At 48.1% G+C, this 16,452-nt stretch overlaps 1 protein-coding gene across 4 annotated transcripts in view; it reads right to left on the bottom strand.

Annotated features, from left to right (window-relative positions):
• Nucleotides 1-16,452, bottom strand: part of Boc (BOC cell adhesion associated, oncogene regulated) — a 75,307-nt gene that overhangs the window by 58,701 nt on the left and 154 nt on the right. For 3 of the 4 annotated variants that reach the window (XM_017598158.3, XM_017598159.3, XM_017598160.3), the window contains exon 1: nucleotides 16,195-16,334. The gene's annotated coding sequence lies outside the window, so the exon portion shown is untranslated. Of the gene's footprint in view, nucleotides 1-16,194 lie in introns of all 4 variants that reach the window. The other variant, NM_001108317.2, reaches the window with a different exon arrangement.

Genomic DNA, 16,452 nt, shown 5'->3' with positions numbered 1-16,452 from the left:
CGAGGGTCTTTGAGACTCCATCCTTCCTACCCAGTGGAATAATGGCCCAGCCTCATCTCTGTTAGCATTCTCTACCCCTTCCCCAGAACTGAGAGCTGAGGACTCACCCATCTCCTGGAACTGCCTCACAAGTCTCTCAGCAGAGAACACCAGTTAAATTCTCGGCCCTTCAGAGATGACATTCAAGCTCGGAAGCAAGAGTCCACTTCTGGAAAAGGGACTGTAACAATATACAGCATCACAGACCAATGGCAGATCCAACCTGAGGCCCCACCGCTGCCCTGAGCTGGGAAGACAATCTCAGCCTTCTCTGCAATAAGAAGCCTGTGCCATCCCCTTCTGACCCACTCTCCCAGGGCATAGTAAATGTCAGCAGGCTACGATGTGAACAAACAAACAAACAAACAAAACCTCCACCTTGATAACTGCTGACTCCACGTGAAGAATCTTCAGAGAGTAAAATACCAACTCCGAAACAGATTAGCTACTCAGAGAACTGCAGAACTGAAGACACATGAATGCCTCAGAAAGACCTCTCCTGGTTTCTCTTTTGCTCTTGCTTTTGTTTTCCTCGGTAGCCTAGGAAGGTTTGGAATTGCTGACCATCCTGCCTCTGCCTCTGGGGAGAACTGGGGTGACAGGTATGCACAACCACGTCAAGAGATGCCCTTCGGTATAAAGGAAGTGCTCATCCGTTTGCATGGTAACCAGATGTGGGTGAGGCTGCTTTATTTGTCTGATTTACCTCAGCATGACCAGGAACTTTCCACAAGAAGGAGCTGGGGGCCGGCTGGGGGAGTGGAGGTAGCATCCCGCTCAGGCACAGATGAGCACAGGTGACTGGGAGCTAGGAGACTTCATCTGCATGAGATGACCCTTGTCCAAATGCATATCCTTCCGCAAAGCTCCCACAGCACCATCTCCCTCCTCCACCAGCCAAACCTCTGCCTATATTAAGCGCTGCTTATGTTCAGCAGCCATCTTCTCCTCAGTGAGCCTTCGGTACTTTGGGGCACATAATGAAATCTGCCTGTTCTGATTCTTGTTTCTGACCATTGCTCATTAGTTTCACGGATGACAGTTATTAAACCATAAGGGGAAAACAAGCTTAAAATACCCCCATAAGTCAGAGGTCCCCAACCTTCATAACGCTGAGAAATTTTAAGACAGTTCTTTATGTTATGAAGACTCTCAACCACGGTTATTTTTGTTACTACTTTATACCTGTAATTTTGCTAGTTATGAATTGTAATATAAATATCTGATGTGTAAGACATCTGATAGCCGACCCACAGATTGAGAACTGCTGCTATAAGTCCATAGGGTTTGTGATACTATTTTTCTGCCTTATGTTTGTTTGATGTTTCGGATTGGAAAACAATTATATAAAACATTTATTAACTATAGGATACCCATGGCAAGATGCTCTCAAGCCTTTACCAACTTCAGGGAACTCCTATCCACCCAAAGTCCTGCTCATTAAGACAAACAGCTCTGCCAAGCTGGTTCCAAGAGGTTCTCAGGTCTGGATAGAGGAGGTGTATAACCTTGGAACCTTCTGGATCTCTCAGGCCAAGAGACAGGCCAACCCTTCATTTGCCATTGCTGCAACTGGTAGGGTTTTATTCTTTACAGTAGTACTCTCTCCTCCATATGCTTCATATTTCCATTCATCTGTCAATATTGGCACCTAGGCCGATCCTCTTTCTTAACTATTGTGACCAGTGGCAGAATTTCCTCCCATTCTGTAGGCTGTCTCTTCATTCCGTTGGTTGTTTCCTTTGCTATTTTAGCTTGTGCAATTCCAACTGCCAATTAACAAAATTCTCTGAACAGTCAGATGTTTCCAAATGTGAGCTCTTGGCACATTTAAAATCAGCAAATTATGCCAGGTTCCAAGTATTGATAACTAACGTAATGATGATGGCGACAGTGACCATCTAAGTTAAGTAATTGTTTAGCTTTGTTTCCTAACCTCTACTGGAAGGTGGTAGAACCTTGGAAGACGGAGCCTCATAGAAGAATATTACATCATTAGACGTAGTCTCTTAAAGTGTGAGACCCACACCTCTTCCCTTCTCTTTTTTTCCCTTGGCTACTTTGAGTGAGTAGAGTTCCACCACAATGCGGTCCCCAGCGTGATGCTCTGTCTCTTTATAGGCCCAAAGTGATGGAGACATTTGATCATGATCTAAAACCTAGGAAACTATAAGCAAGCAAACAACTACCAAATACTCTCTCCCGTCTTTCTTCCCTTTAAAGTAATTACCTCAGTTATTCTGTCACAGTCACGAGAAACTAACATGACTAGGAGTCTGAGTCAAGCAGTCTTCTGAAGAGATATGAGGATGCCATGGTTCAGTATGAACCGAACTCTTGTTTTTATTTGGAGGCTGAGATGTACGGATATTGAAGGAAGGAGACACGGTTCTCAATAAATAATTGGCCAAGTGTAAGGCTGCTCTGCTGACCACTGTGGTGACTGCTTAAGGAGGCATGCACTGTGCTGTAGGAAGTCTTCTGGGACACAAGGGTAAGTGGCCATGGCTCAGTGTGAAACCCCAAGTTACTATGGAGTGAGGCCACAGCGGGCGTTATGAGTTTCAGTGGGTGGCATTCTTCACACGAGGAAGCCAGGTCCAAGACCCCCACCTCGAGTCCCACAGGGACACATGCTTCTCCTTGGCTGAAATATAGAGATCAAGGTCTCTCTGCCTTTCCCCGCCCATTCCAGGGACATTAGCACAGGCATTTGGTTAATTTCAAGTGTGGGAAAGATTAGTTCTGCCTGCCTAGGATTCCGTTTCAATTGGCCACGCATGTCCTTTTCACTTCCTGACTTTCAAAGGATGCAGGACTTAATTATTAAGGAGCCTCCCTGTTCCACTTGCCCCGGAGGCTCGCTTTTTCTGGAGAGGAATGGGGGTAGGGGAGTAAAACTGGGAGCTTAGCCCCAATTCTACAACTGCTCTGAAGCGAACATATTGGAGAAGACCCAACCACACCAGCGCTGTCTTTTCGCCAACACCCCCACATGAAGCAAGAGCCGCCCTGTGCTTCCCTGCACCTCTGACCACAGCGGGACCGTAGAGAGGTCTGGGACTGCGTCATTGTGCTTTATGCTAATGGCAATTTCAAAAAGGACCAGCATAAGATATTTATAATCAGATTTTCTGAGAAACTCCCAACCTGCCAATATCAGAATAAAAACCAAATAACCAAATGCACTGTCAGATCATATCTTTTTTCTCAGAAAAGGCAGTCCCTTAGAAGCATACCACTTGGCATAACTATCAAAGCTACCCCAAGCTCTTGTTCAGGATTTTCACTGTCTGGCCCCTTGGGAGAAGAGCTACAGAGTGTGGACAGGGTGACTGAGAACTGTTCTGTAAAGAACGCAGGTCCCACACTCATGCATACCAGCAGACCTCTATCCTCTGCTTCCCCAGGCTAACTCCCCAAGGGCAGGAACTTCTGGATGGTCAGTCGTCAGTGTGACAGACAGCCTTACAAGCTACGGACACCAATGACAAACCAGGAGGCTCCACTCAGAGGGCACAGTTACAGCAAGGGCAGCTTGACAGTAGAGTGTTGTCCACACATTGCATTGGATGTGTTCCTACAGTCTCGGGGACAGGTATAGCATCAGTGTGCATTTCATGAGAGAACAACATCGCGGCAGCCCAGAGCCATTCACTGGCAGCTGAAGTATTCACTGGTCAGGTTACAGATTGGAGATTGAGCTGGAAGAAGAAAGATGGATTTGGATCGTGGACATGGAAATTTCTGCCTAAAAGCTGACTTCCGGGGGCATCTGATGGGTTTTATTCCTCCTCTGGGCTGACCCTGACATGTCTGGCTGGCTTCTTTCAGTATGGGGAGGTACCACCACCTCCTTTCAGCTCTCTGTTCAGTCGGAACATGAATGGAAGCTGGGGTCTAAACTTCGATTCTTGTTCCCAGCCCTGGAACTCACTCTACTGAGTCTACTCCCTCAGCCTTTAAACGTGTCAGCTTGCTTGACATGATGGTGTGATCTCTTGTTCACATACCTGTCTTTCCCTTGAATGCTGTACAGGGCTACAGTGGAGTTGGAGGAGTACCTTCCTTCTGCTCCCAGTGTCAACTCCATGCCCATTGCCTGGTCCCCAGAGAGCCCAGACCTTTGCAGTGAGTGCTTAGTATCTTTAACACTGGGGATTCCACTCCCGAATTCGAATTCCTCGGGAATCCCAGTCTTCATTGCTGATCAGAAGAACCAAGTAAGTACCTTTTGGCAGGAAAAACATTTCTAAGTTTCTTTGGATCTTTTTGCGCCTTGGTTGGGCTTCCTCTTTAAATGACCACAAAACAAGTCCCAAGGCTCCATTACTCTAAGGGCTGGGCACAGACACCACTGGAACCCAGGCGGGGCTGGGAGCCATGACTTCTAAGGCTGAGGGTCCTGTGGTCTGCCACCGGATGATGGTGTACAGGGGCACTACCTGCCTGGGGGACTTATACTTCCACACTATTAAGTAAAACAAACAACCCCATGTGCTTCTCCTGCCTGTGTGTTTACAAACCGGGACAGGAAGATCCGCCCAGCTGATTCTTGTAGATGCGGAACCCAACCTAGGCAGTTAGCTCCTGACAGTAGCACCAGAGCCAGGCAAGGCCAGTGGAAGATGATAAGGGGCCACACTATGGAACCACAGGGCTCTGGTCAAGTGGGAGTCAGCGAAGGGCTTGAAGCCCTGCGTTGCTAGCTTCTACCTCCCTATCTGGATGCGCACATGAAGTACAAGGAGAGAGAGCTGTATTCGAAACAGAGCCCTGGCGTGTGAAAGAGGGTGAGCCCAGCTACCTGCTGGGTAACACTACAGTGACAGGACCAGTATCTCCGGGCACCTGAAGGAAGGTAGGAGAGAATGAAGAGCAGGTGCCAAGGAAGTCTTTTTGGCAGTGAAGCTAAGAGTCCGTGTGATTCCGTAATGAAGACACAGGGCACCCTGTATTTTTCAAATACACCACAAAGTTTTTCTGTACCTCTCAGACAGTCCAAAAAGTAGATGCTCAATAAACTCTGTTGAAATGTGTGAAGGACAGAGAGGACATCAGGAAAGACAGATGACTCACCTATGAACATTCCTGAAACCTGCCACCTAGAGAAGTGGCCATGTGCTGTGGTCTTGTGCACCATTTTCAGGCTTTTCTAAATCAGGCACACTGTGGCACCCCCCCCCCCACCCCTGAGTGCTCGCACACACGCACATCCCAGAATGCATTGCCTGTATGAGTCTATGGAAAACTGTAATTGTCTTTTGATACCTGTGGGTACTGGCTCCAGCATCTACTTAAGAATGGTCCAAATCTGTGGATGTTCAAGTCCTTCACATAAGATTACTATCTTATGCACAGTATTTGCATTTAACTAAACTCTTCCATATACCTATAGGTCATCTCTAGATCACTTACAATAATACACTGTGTGGTGGTTTGAATACGCTTGGCCCAGAGAGTGGCATTATTAGGAGGTACAGTCTTGTTAGAGTAGGTGTGGCCTTGTTGAAGGAAGTGAGTCACTTTGGGGGCGGGCTTGGAGATCCTCATTCTAAATGCCTAGAAGATAGTCTTCTCCTGGTTCCCTTCAGAATAAGATGTAGAACTCTCAGCTCCTCCTCCAGTGCCATGCCTGCCTGGATACTGCCATGGTTCCCACCTTGGTGATATTGGACTAAACCTCTGAACCAATAAGCTATCTCCAAGTAAATGCTGTCCTCATAAGAGTTGCCTTGGTCATGGTGTCTCTTCAAAGCAGTGGAAACCCTAAGACATATTATAAATGTTCTGTAAACAGCAAACATACTGGGTTGTTTTGAGGAGAATAACAAGAAAAGGTGGAGATGTTTAGTACTGAGGCAATTAATGGGCCCAATGGCTACCAGGGATAACTATTTCATTGTCGAAATCTCTCTCTCTCTCTCTCTCTCTCTCTCTCTCTCTCTCTCTCTCCCCCTGTCTCCGTCTCCGTCTCCATCTTCGTCTTCCTCTCCCTCTCCTTCTCCCTCTCCCTCTCCCCCTCTCTCTGTCCAAGACAGAGTTTCTTTGTGTAGTCCTAGCTGTCCTGGATATATACCCAGTTGGACTCCAACTCAGAGATCAGCCTGCCTCTGCCTCCCAAGTCCTGGGGTTAAATGTGTGTCACCACCGCCCAACTCATTGTTGGAAACTCCTATTACATGAGGTTTTAAGGTTAATAGGAGTCCTGCAGATGTCTATTCTAGACACAGAAGGGCTTCGATGAACAGAACAAAGTCTTGGCCTCATGTTACAGAGAAGGAGGTGATGTGCAAATGAATGAATAAGTTTATGTCAGGAGGTGACAGCATGAGGAAATAAGGATTAGTCTGAAGAGAGAGATGGATGGTGGGAGTTGCTTGACAGAGGGTACCAGGCTGAGACAACAGGGGAGCCTTGTGACATAAGGAAAGGACATGGGGAAGAGCCTTCCAGACTGAAGACCAAGGCAGGGCAAAAGCCCTGAGCAGGAGGATGCCTGGCCAGTTTGAGGAGACAAGGAGGTATGTGTTGCTGGGATTGAGGTATGGAGGTGGGCAAGCAGGCCAGGTAAGGGAGCCCAGGAAGGGGTGGAGCCAATGGTATTTGGATAAACCAGGAACAACAGATGGGTTTCGGCAGAAAAACAAACAAACAAACAACAAACTGATCTCCACAGTGCCGTTTAGTAATGTGCATAGAAGACTAGGATGGTAAAGAGTCAAGAATTCTACAAACATTTGCAAGAACAGCCTTAAAATTGTCAACTTAGAGTAGGCTATCAGGACTGAGGGTGTGGCTCAATGGCGTTGTGCTTGCCAAGACGTGGGAGGCTCTAGGTTCCACCCCCAGCACTGCACAGAGATAAGAAATAAATAACAAGGTGGAAGAGGAGATAAAGAGCAGAGTGCAGGATGAGCCAGGATTTCTGGCATAATGGGTTGGCTGAGCTGTGCTGCACTGGAGAGGCAGCAGGCTGGCAAATGAGTATCCAGCAGGCAGCTAGGCCTGGCCCCATTATACTGCGCTCCTTTTCCTCTCCATCCTCCATCCTCAGGAAGCCTGGAGCCAAAGGTAATCCCACCATCAAAGCCTCTCTCTTGGGCATCCTTCTCACCTCCAAGAAGGTCCATTTCCCTCTTCCTCTTCTTAGGAGTCCTGGAGCTAAAGGTGATCCCACCATCAAAGCCTCTCTCTTGGGCATCCTTTTCATCTCCAGGAAGGTTCATTCTACTCATCCTCTTGGCTCACAAGTCGCTGCCTACTAATAGCTCACAGTGCATTCATGTGTTTTATATGAGGCCCCTTTCCTTCCCCTTTAACAGCCTGAAGAAACTGGGATCCCAGTATTTTGGTAACTTGGACAGGGTCACAACTCAGAGATTGACAAAGTCAAGGTGAACCCAAACTGGTTCCCCTTAGTTGGGACGACACACATATTATACCTAGAATAAATCCAGGAGCACTGACCCTCCTGCAAAATACGCACCCCGCCCCCCAGCATGCCACCTTCTAATGTGATTCCCTGCCTGCTCAGAAGGCATCCAATAAATATCCTAGTTGCCTATCCCTTCCTTTTGCAGAGAAGGATGCCACCTAGAATTCTGTTACATTGGTTCTTTTTCCTAACCAACTGTAATGGGACCCTGAGACTCTCAGCTGCTTTTTCCCAGGGGGAGGGAAAGAATGTAGGTCTGGAAGAACCCAGGAGAGTTTCTGAGGTTGATCGAATGGCCTTCTTCTATTCAGAATCTTGCAAAGGAAAACAAGCACACCCACCGAGGAGGCAGATCCCTTGAGCCCAGCCGACCTCTGGCTAATTCCCTGGAATTTCTTATCTTTGAACTCAAGGTGAGTGAGCACAGATGTGACAGCTCGGGCTTGTCAGCTGCCTGAGCCAGTTCACTGCATGCACAAGCATGGAGAAGAGGCGGCTTGTGATGATAAACACTCCATCACTCCATCGAATTGCTCCATTGTAATCCCAGGTACATCCAGAATATCATGGCTCCAGGCTTCCTGCATTTGTTTAAGAAAACTAAGGAACATAAACAACCAATGGCATTCGGGAAATATAGCTCATTAAACTGCTTGCCACACAGTGTGAAGACCTGAAGAGGATTACAGAAACCCAGGTAAACCCTGGTCTACATAGCAGAGGACAACAAAGACCCTGTTTTAAACAAGGTGGAAGGCAAAAACCAACACCCCAGGCCGCCGTCCTCTGACCTTCCCACGCACACCATGACATACAATTGTTCACATCCTCACAGATACCCATACACACATGCACACACAGCTCACACCCCCACACATTCTCGGCACCAAAACCTCCAGCACAATCCTGAGCGTGTAGGGAATAGGGCGCTTAGCAATCATGCAGGTAACTGCCTGTCCAATCCTTTCTGCTGGCTGCCTTCTGAATATTTGCCTGCAAGGAAGCATCTCCCAGCCAGTTACCTGTCTGTCAAAGCTGTCAAATCCTTCCCCAGGGTATTTTTCTGTACAAGCTGCCACTTCTCCTGACCAGTCAAATGTCTACAGGAGGCCAAACAGCTCTCCCTACTCACCTGCACTGACAGAATGGAGGGCCTGCTTGATTAGACTTGCAAAGACCCTAGGTGCAAATGGATTCATCTGGCAGTCACAGTAGAGCAGAGACGCCTTATATTCAGTGTCCCAGGGGAAGGGAAAGTCTCAAGAAACATGTTCTGGGAAACCAAACGTGGACGTGACCCTTACCACCACCTACAAACACCGGCTGTGCCACAGAACCTGGTGTCTGGTGCTGTCTGACCCTTCAGTGCTCTAGCTTTATACTAATGGGATTTAAGGCAGGGCTAATAAACAGCCCCACCTGTCCCCTTATGTGCAGTTAGTTACAAAAGAAACAGTTTTCCCAAGTCAAGGGGTTTTTGCTTTGGAACGAGATTGCTTTTTTTTTTCTTGTTTGTTTTAAATATGAGAGTTCTGGAGTTAGCGGGCAGTAATGAAATCTTGGCTCTGTCACTTACCAGCTATGAGACCAAAACAAGTCCCTGCACTTATTTAGGCTTCGGCTCCCTTATCTGCACAGTGCAATGACGAGCTCCATCCTTACAGGATTGCTGGAGGGTTGCAGGGATAAAGCAGTGCTTGGCTCGAAGCCTGGCACACAGTAGGTGCCCTGTAAACAATCGTAACTCTCTCCACTTCTGGGAAAAGGCAGTCGCTGCTGGCTGCCTCCCTGACTGATGGAGTTGTGTGGGATTTGCTTCTCTGAGAAGTGACAGTGCGATCTTTCCCTTGTAGAAGGAAGGGCACCTGCTGCTTCTGTGTGCTCCCCCATTTGTACCTAAACACAAGGCTTCGTTTAAAAAAAAATCAGGAGAACAAAAATTAACACCATACAATAACCACCTTCAGACGAGCTTCTTAATTCTTCCCCCCCTTCCCCCCCCCCCCCCCGCACATTCAAGACCTGAGTGGTGTGTCTGTGACAAGGGGAATGGCCGCCTATGCAAAGCCCACCTATAGAAAGCCACCTTGTTGTTTCCCATTGGGGAGAACTAAGCTCCCCCAGCCCCCATCTTTTATTGTCAAAGACCACCCACTGGAAATAGCTGGCAACTTGCCACAGTCCAGCAGGGGAAGAGCCCGGCTGCTATCCCAGCCTCTACAGCTGAACAGAAGGAAGCCTATAGAAGGAAAAATCACCTGACAGGGCTGTCACCTGGGGATGACTCCGCCTTCACAGATGGCAGACCACCAGAGAGGTCTCAGGGTCTGAAGGAAGAGGTGCAGGGGCCTGCCTATGGGGTGACACAGCGGAAACTAACTTCGATCTGTAAAGGCAACAGTGAGTATACAACTTGTCCTCTACAAAATATCCTTTCAGAACCACAGAGGTAAACATCTGGGAACAGCCTGACTTTATGCATCACATCTGCAAAAGGAGGTACTGTGTGCTAACTGACAGGTTAACAACTTGCCCTCCTTTGAGTACAGCTGAGGAGAAAAGTAAGCTACAATAACTACTGAAAGATGACAGTCGCTTAGGAAAGAGAATCACGTGGGAGAGGTGATTTGTGAAATGATTAAGGCAGCCTCTCCTTTCATGGAAAACCAATAAACCCAGAACCCCCCAATTTTCCTCTTCAATTAACTATGACCTGTACCTCATAAACCTGCTGGGATGGTAATGTTAGGTAAGAGCAGACTAGTAAAGGCACTTGGCTTATTCTAATCTGGAAAAATAATGGAGAGCCAGGGAAAGTGGTGATGGGGCTTTCTTCCAGGGTCCATTTTTAGCCTTTTCTGGGTGGGATCCTTTAGAGACCAGCTATCCACAGCCATCTTTACCTGCCATCCTGTGTGCTGGCCATCTCTTAGAAGCCCAGGAGTGATTGGGAAGCTTAGTGACTTGGTTGCCCCTAAAATAAATCTCCCTTCACCCGCCACTCTGAAGCAGACTTCACAGTCATCTAAACCTATTGTAGAAATTTATACGTCTAGGAGCAAAAGCAACAGACAAACAGATGTTAAATTCAAGCACATGTTTCTCTGATTGTCTGTCTCTGTCCCTGTCTCTGTCTGTGTCTCTGTGTCTCTGTCTGTCTCTTCCCTCTCTCTCTTGAGACAGGTTCTCCATGTAGCCCTGGCTGGCCTCAAACGCACAGAAATGCCGGTGGCCTAGACTCAATAGATTCTGCATTCAACTCAGAAACAACAAAAGAAGCAACAACAACAACAAAGCAAACAGAAATACTCTGACTTTGGCATCTCCAGCATGCTTAGTCTCCCACAGAGGAAATATGCATTTTCAGGGAGAAACTAGGAAATGACTCATATAAGAAGATGTAAAAGATCATTGTGGCCCGCTAGTCCGATGGCCCGCTAGCCTGATGGCCTGCTAGCCAGATGGCCCGCTAGCCCGATGGCCCGCTAGCCCGATGGCCCGCTAATCCGATGGCCCGCTAGCCTGATGGCCCGATCTTTCCCCAGGTTCCGGAAGTACTTCCTAGCTCACCATCAACTTTAGGCTTGGCTCTGCATTTCCCTTCCTGCCAGCAATGGACTGCTGGATGCCATGGGCTCCCCCAGCAAAGGGTAGAAACGGACTGTTGAAGAAAGCTGGCAAGGTTCCTGCCACGGTGCCAGGGACACAGCACGTTAGGGGGAACAGCCAATGAGAGGATGAAGGCTCCAGTCCGCCATACTTCCTGACTGCCATCTTACCTAACATCATCCAAACTCATTTCTGAGAAGATTAAAGCTCTTCTGGCATGTTCCCATCGCCTGGCTTCTTTGGGGTTATTTTTCTCCAGTCGGCTTACCCCTCACTCTCCGGTTACTTTCTCAACATGTCCTCTGGCAACTGGAGCGAATTCATTGCACATGACTGCTATGATTTCTTCTCTCTGCTCGGTAATCTTGTCCCAAACATCAAAGGCCTTCTTTGAAGATAAGGCCAAATTCGTCATTAGGAAGAGAGAAATCAGTCCTTAGCTATCCTTTAGAGGACAGTAAGAAGCAGAATCCCTCCGCCTTTTGTGAGATAAACAACACCTGGTACACCAGACCACTGACAGAGACATAAACACTTGCCGTTCCTCACCCAAACCTAGGCCGGCTCTTTCCATTGCAAGCTTAGACTCCAAATCTCTTTTTTTTTTCTTTTTTCTTTTTTTCGGAGCTGGGGACCGAACCCAGGGCCTTGCGCTTGCTAGGCAAGCGCTCTACCGCTGAGCCAAATCCCCAACCCCTAGACTCCAAATCTCTTAATGATCTGTCTCCAGCATATCTGACGGGATTTTCCTTGGGAGAAGGGGTTCACATGGTCATCACAAGTTCAGCCTACAGGAGTGTATGAGCGACTGGAACCAACCTTAAATCTACATTCTATTCAACCACGGACTCTTCCAGCACTGACGGATGAGAAACACTGTCATAGCAGTAACACAGACCAGGAACAGACAGCTGACTCAGCAGGCCCGAGGGAGAAAACGAAGGACAGAGAAGCACAACATCTACAGCATCCTCACTGCTGAACATTCCCAAGGCTTCACAGGTCATGGAGTCTATAAAGCCCATTTCGAGGCTGACGAAATAGATCTGTTTCCTCTTGTGTATCATGAAAATAAGTGTTCTAAAGTCCTTGCTATTTATAAGGTGCAGTGCTATAAACCATAGTAATCCCTTATTAATCCATTTTATGAATAAGAAAGAAGAAGAACATTTTCCCTAGGTCACAGGCATCTGCACTTTTCTACTTACCCACCTCCTTGCTAGAACTGACAAGCGATAGAGAACCATGGTTATATTTTACAAAGCCTCCAGTGGTACACTTCCATTAACATTCACAAAATACTTCTAAAAGATACTTAATGAGGACCGGGTCCTGGATGACAGTGTAGGAGACAAGGAATAAACTTGTCAGAAATCAATGGTCAGCCACTCTTCTGTCAACCCAGAGCAGGGGGTATTGGCACGTGGAAAAGATAGAAATGGGGATTTTAAAGCTGAGTGGCAAACTGGTCATGGGGCTGCTCTACGTGATGGAAAGATGCTGGGTAAGTGGGAGGTGGTTGCAGGTGGGCACTGGGGACTCTTGGTATGGTCGTGGGGGTGGATAACAGAAGAAAGGTCAAGGGAGGCAGGACAAGCTTGAAGAAGGAGGCTAACTGAGAAGGAGGCAGGGGCAGCTGAGGGCAGCAGCAGGAAGCAGCATGTATGGAGTTTCAGGGCTGATGCTCACACCACCGCGTGAAACATCCTTAGAGCTTCTTTCCTGACTCCCACCTCCCGACTCTGACCAACCCTGAGGGATCAGAGAGGCAAAGTCCTTCCCTTGGAACACTTTTGTAAGCATAAGGTTTCTAGATTCAAAACAGACATGTTCTACCAACGCCCTTGCTTCAAATAGTTGATTTGGGCTCATAAAGTATAAAAAATAATCACGTTAGGGTCCCAGAGGAGAGCATACTTAGGATTTGATTTATTCCTACCAACAGCAATGCAATAGGATATATATGCTCTCTGTGAGTCTTTGGTCATAATTATAAAGATACTTCAGAGATGTCTGATGACAACAGTCTACGCTTTTATGGAAGCTGCGAAAAGTGAATACGCACAAGTGAAAAGCAAGAAGTTGATTATAGGATGGGATTATGGATATTATAAAGACATTTTTTGAATAGCAGTGCATGTTTACATAATCAACTCTTTGATGAAGAAGAACATTTACTCTCCTGGGAGAAGGGAGCTCCCATCCTGGTGTCTAATGTACTGTAAATATTTGTTGCATGTAGAAGTGACAAGAAATTACATATGTTAAATGTGGTCATTTTTTTCCAAAATAGAAAGATATCACTCTTTCCTCTCCCATGTCCATCCCCTTCCCCCAAAATAAGGAGCTTAGAGAGTGGAAGAAAGGAAGCCAACTCCCAATGTGTAATAACATCTTCTGAAACCTGGTTAGCTCTTTCTTATTCAGAGACCAGAAAGTATGAGTGGGTAATTACCAAGTGCAATTGGATTCAGCTATTGTTGGAAAGGCACAAAGATAACCCCCTAAGTCATTAAGCACATCAGTGACTACTGAAATTTGAACCCAGACCCCCCAGGGCCCTTGGCCCTCAGGCTTACTTCTTGCCCTCTTTTCTTAAACCCCAGGAGTCTTTGGGGGAAGTGAACAGAATTACTTCATGAATAAAATCTCCTATTCATGTCAAGCCACGGAAACCACAGAGAGGCCTAGAAGAGAGCAGGGATCTCATGCCACTGGGGGGAAAAAAAACACTTCAAAGACAATGAAACCTTTGGGCCCATGTGGAGGATAGAAAGGGACATAAATTACAGTCTTTATCATGAATTGGACAACCAGTTGGCCGCTAAGCAGGGTCCTCTCAAGGTTGTCCCTTAGATTCTTCCTCACCAGCTGTGGTCAAAGAACTTGCCCATCCTGGACTCTGTCAACTTTCACTCCCAACAGCCCATGATTTGGCCTCTTCACCTGAGTGAAAGTCTCTTGCACTGCTGTGTTGCTGAGATGTCATAAAAAGCAAGTCAAAGGACCAGTATCTGAGATGCCAGTCCTCGGAGTGCATAGGTCCAGGCAGCCTGAGTCTGAAGGGACAAATCCTGAGTCTCCACAGGAGCTGGCCTTGTCAGTCAATAGGCACAGGGAGAGAACTATAACTTATTTTAATTTTTTGCCTCTTTGCATGAATTCACTCTGAAAAGTCATCTAGCTGGGAAATCATAACTCTACTGCTGTTTCCACCCCAACTCTGTCCTGCTGACCCCAAAGTCCTTCAAGATTACCATGGGAATCTCCTGGGTCTCAATTATTAGACCATTAAGAAGAGGCCAATTATAAGACCTCAGAGTGCTCCTGGGAAACCTGTTCCACACCTCAAAGTGGCCAACCTCTTGCCTCAGAGTCACTCTAAGTAAAGCTCAGAAAACAGGACATCCAGCTGTACGGACATCCAAGCCCCTCATGACCTTTTTTAATGTTTTCTATGCTATTCTTGAGAAAAGGAAGACAGACTTATTGGCCAAGCCAAATAGATGAGAAGAGAAAAAGGAAGGAAGAAGAGAGGGAGGGGGAGAGAGGGAGAAGGAGGGAAGGAAAGAAGGAAGGAAAACATCATGGTGCTAGGCTACTTGCTTAGAATTAGAAGCCAGTGGTAGAATAAATAAGTGTTTACATATTCAAGAATTCCTGGTGCTATTCATTCAATGGTTTGTGCTTTCAAAATTCTGGACAACAAAGAGCTAGGTGACAAATGTCCTGGTTCAGGACATTTCAGGCACAGAGCCGGAAACAACACTTTCCGCTTAATCCTGTACGAGGTAACTCCAGTTCAAAAATGTACTGTAATGGAGCTTGCTGGGAAAGGGATAGGGGAGCTCACAACACCTCACCACACCCAGAAAGTGCCTGTTTGGGATTGCTGGTATGTGGTTTGGGTATTCTTAGACGGAACTGCCACATCTCTAGAGGACAACTCTTGTTTCAAGGGACTGGGCAAGGATCACCCTAAGGCCACAAGTCAACAGAGTCACCTCCAGGGCTTCTTTAGGTCCTCCAGGTCGGCCTGCCTCCCACGCCTCAGTTCTTTTCCACCTGAAAAACTGACAGACCCTTCATAATCCCAGCAGAAGGTTTTTCTTGCCTTTCTCTTCCTTCCACAGCTTTCTCTCCCACTTGACCCACAAAGTCACTTCTCAACCTTCTCATACTTAACAGAAACAAAATCCCCAATGGGACACACCACACACACACACACACACACACACACACACACACACACACACACACACACACACACACACACACGCACACACACACACCTCTCTTGCTGATACTTTACTCTCACAGACACCTCTGGATGACAATTCAATGCCTCCTATCCACGGGTCCAACCAAGGGGATTCTTTAAGGCTGTCTAGCTTTTGGTCTCCCTTGGTCCCTTACTTGGGATTTTCCTTTTAAAACGCCGGTGATAACTTCTCCCCCTAAAGAGGCAAATCGGTGTTGAGTGTGGGTTTGTCCCTACTGCCTGGCTGTGCAGCCCAGGCACCCTGTCAGCCCGTCAGGGTGATTTTGGGAAGATGTCGGTATCTTCCTACCACTGGAGCAGCTTCCGGGAACCGCGGGAGCTAAACCAGCCAGACCGGGCTAGGAAGGGAGGCACGGCGGCCCTCGGCCGGGCGGTGTAGCACAAGCAGTGGCGGCCCCGGGAACTTCGGTGAGGCGTCAGGCCCTGACTCCAGTAGGGGATCCCCAGCAAGAGCCCAGCTCAGAGATCGGAGCTCAAGCCCGAGCCCAGCTCAGCGCTCCAAGCCCCAGTGTAAGCCCCAGCCCAGTGCTTGAGCTCCAGCTCAGGGATCCAAACCCCGTCTGAACCCCAGCAGAACACCCTGAGCCCCAGAGTGAGCCTCCAGCTCGAACCCCAGTCAAGCAGTAGAAGCCCGAGCCTGGGTCCTAGCCCAGCTCCCGGAGCCCCAGTCCGAGTCCCAGCCCAGCGCTTGGAGCCCGCGCCCCGCAGCACGGCTCGCTCGGCTTCGCAGGACCGGCGGCCGCCTCCCACACGCCTCCTATCCCCAAACCAACAAATAAACACAACTTTTTATGAAAAGAAAACAAACTTCAGCGACATGACTCACCTCTCCTGCAGCCGGAGCCGGGGAAGAGGGGGCCGGGACTCCGGGTCCCGCGTGGTGAAGCGGAGAGGGCCACACGGCCCCGCGCACACCGACACACACGCACGGCGCGATGACACACGGGGACACACACCACGGGAGAGTGGCCGCAGCCAGAGCAACAAAGGAGCCCAGGACCCAGAAGTTGCGGCCCGAGGAGGAAGGGCTTGTGTGGCCGCGGAGGGTACGAGGTGCGAGAGTGTGCGAGTGTGGTCGGAGCTG

This window comes from Rattus norvegicus, chromosome 11 (assembly GCF_036323735.1).
Source record: "Rattus norvegicus strain BN/NHsdMcwi chromosome 11, GRCr8, whole genome shotgun sequence".
Lineage (NCBI taxonomy): Eukaryota > Metazoa > Chordata > Mammalia > Rodentia > Muridae > Rattus > Rattus norvegicus.
This window is presented reverse-complemented; position numbering and strand designations above follow the sequence as displayed.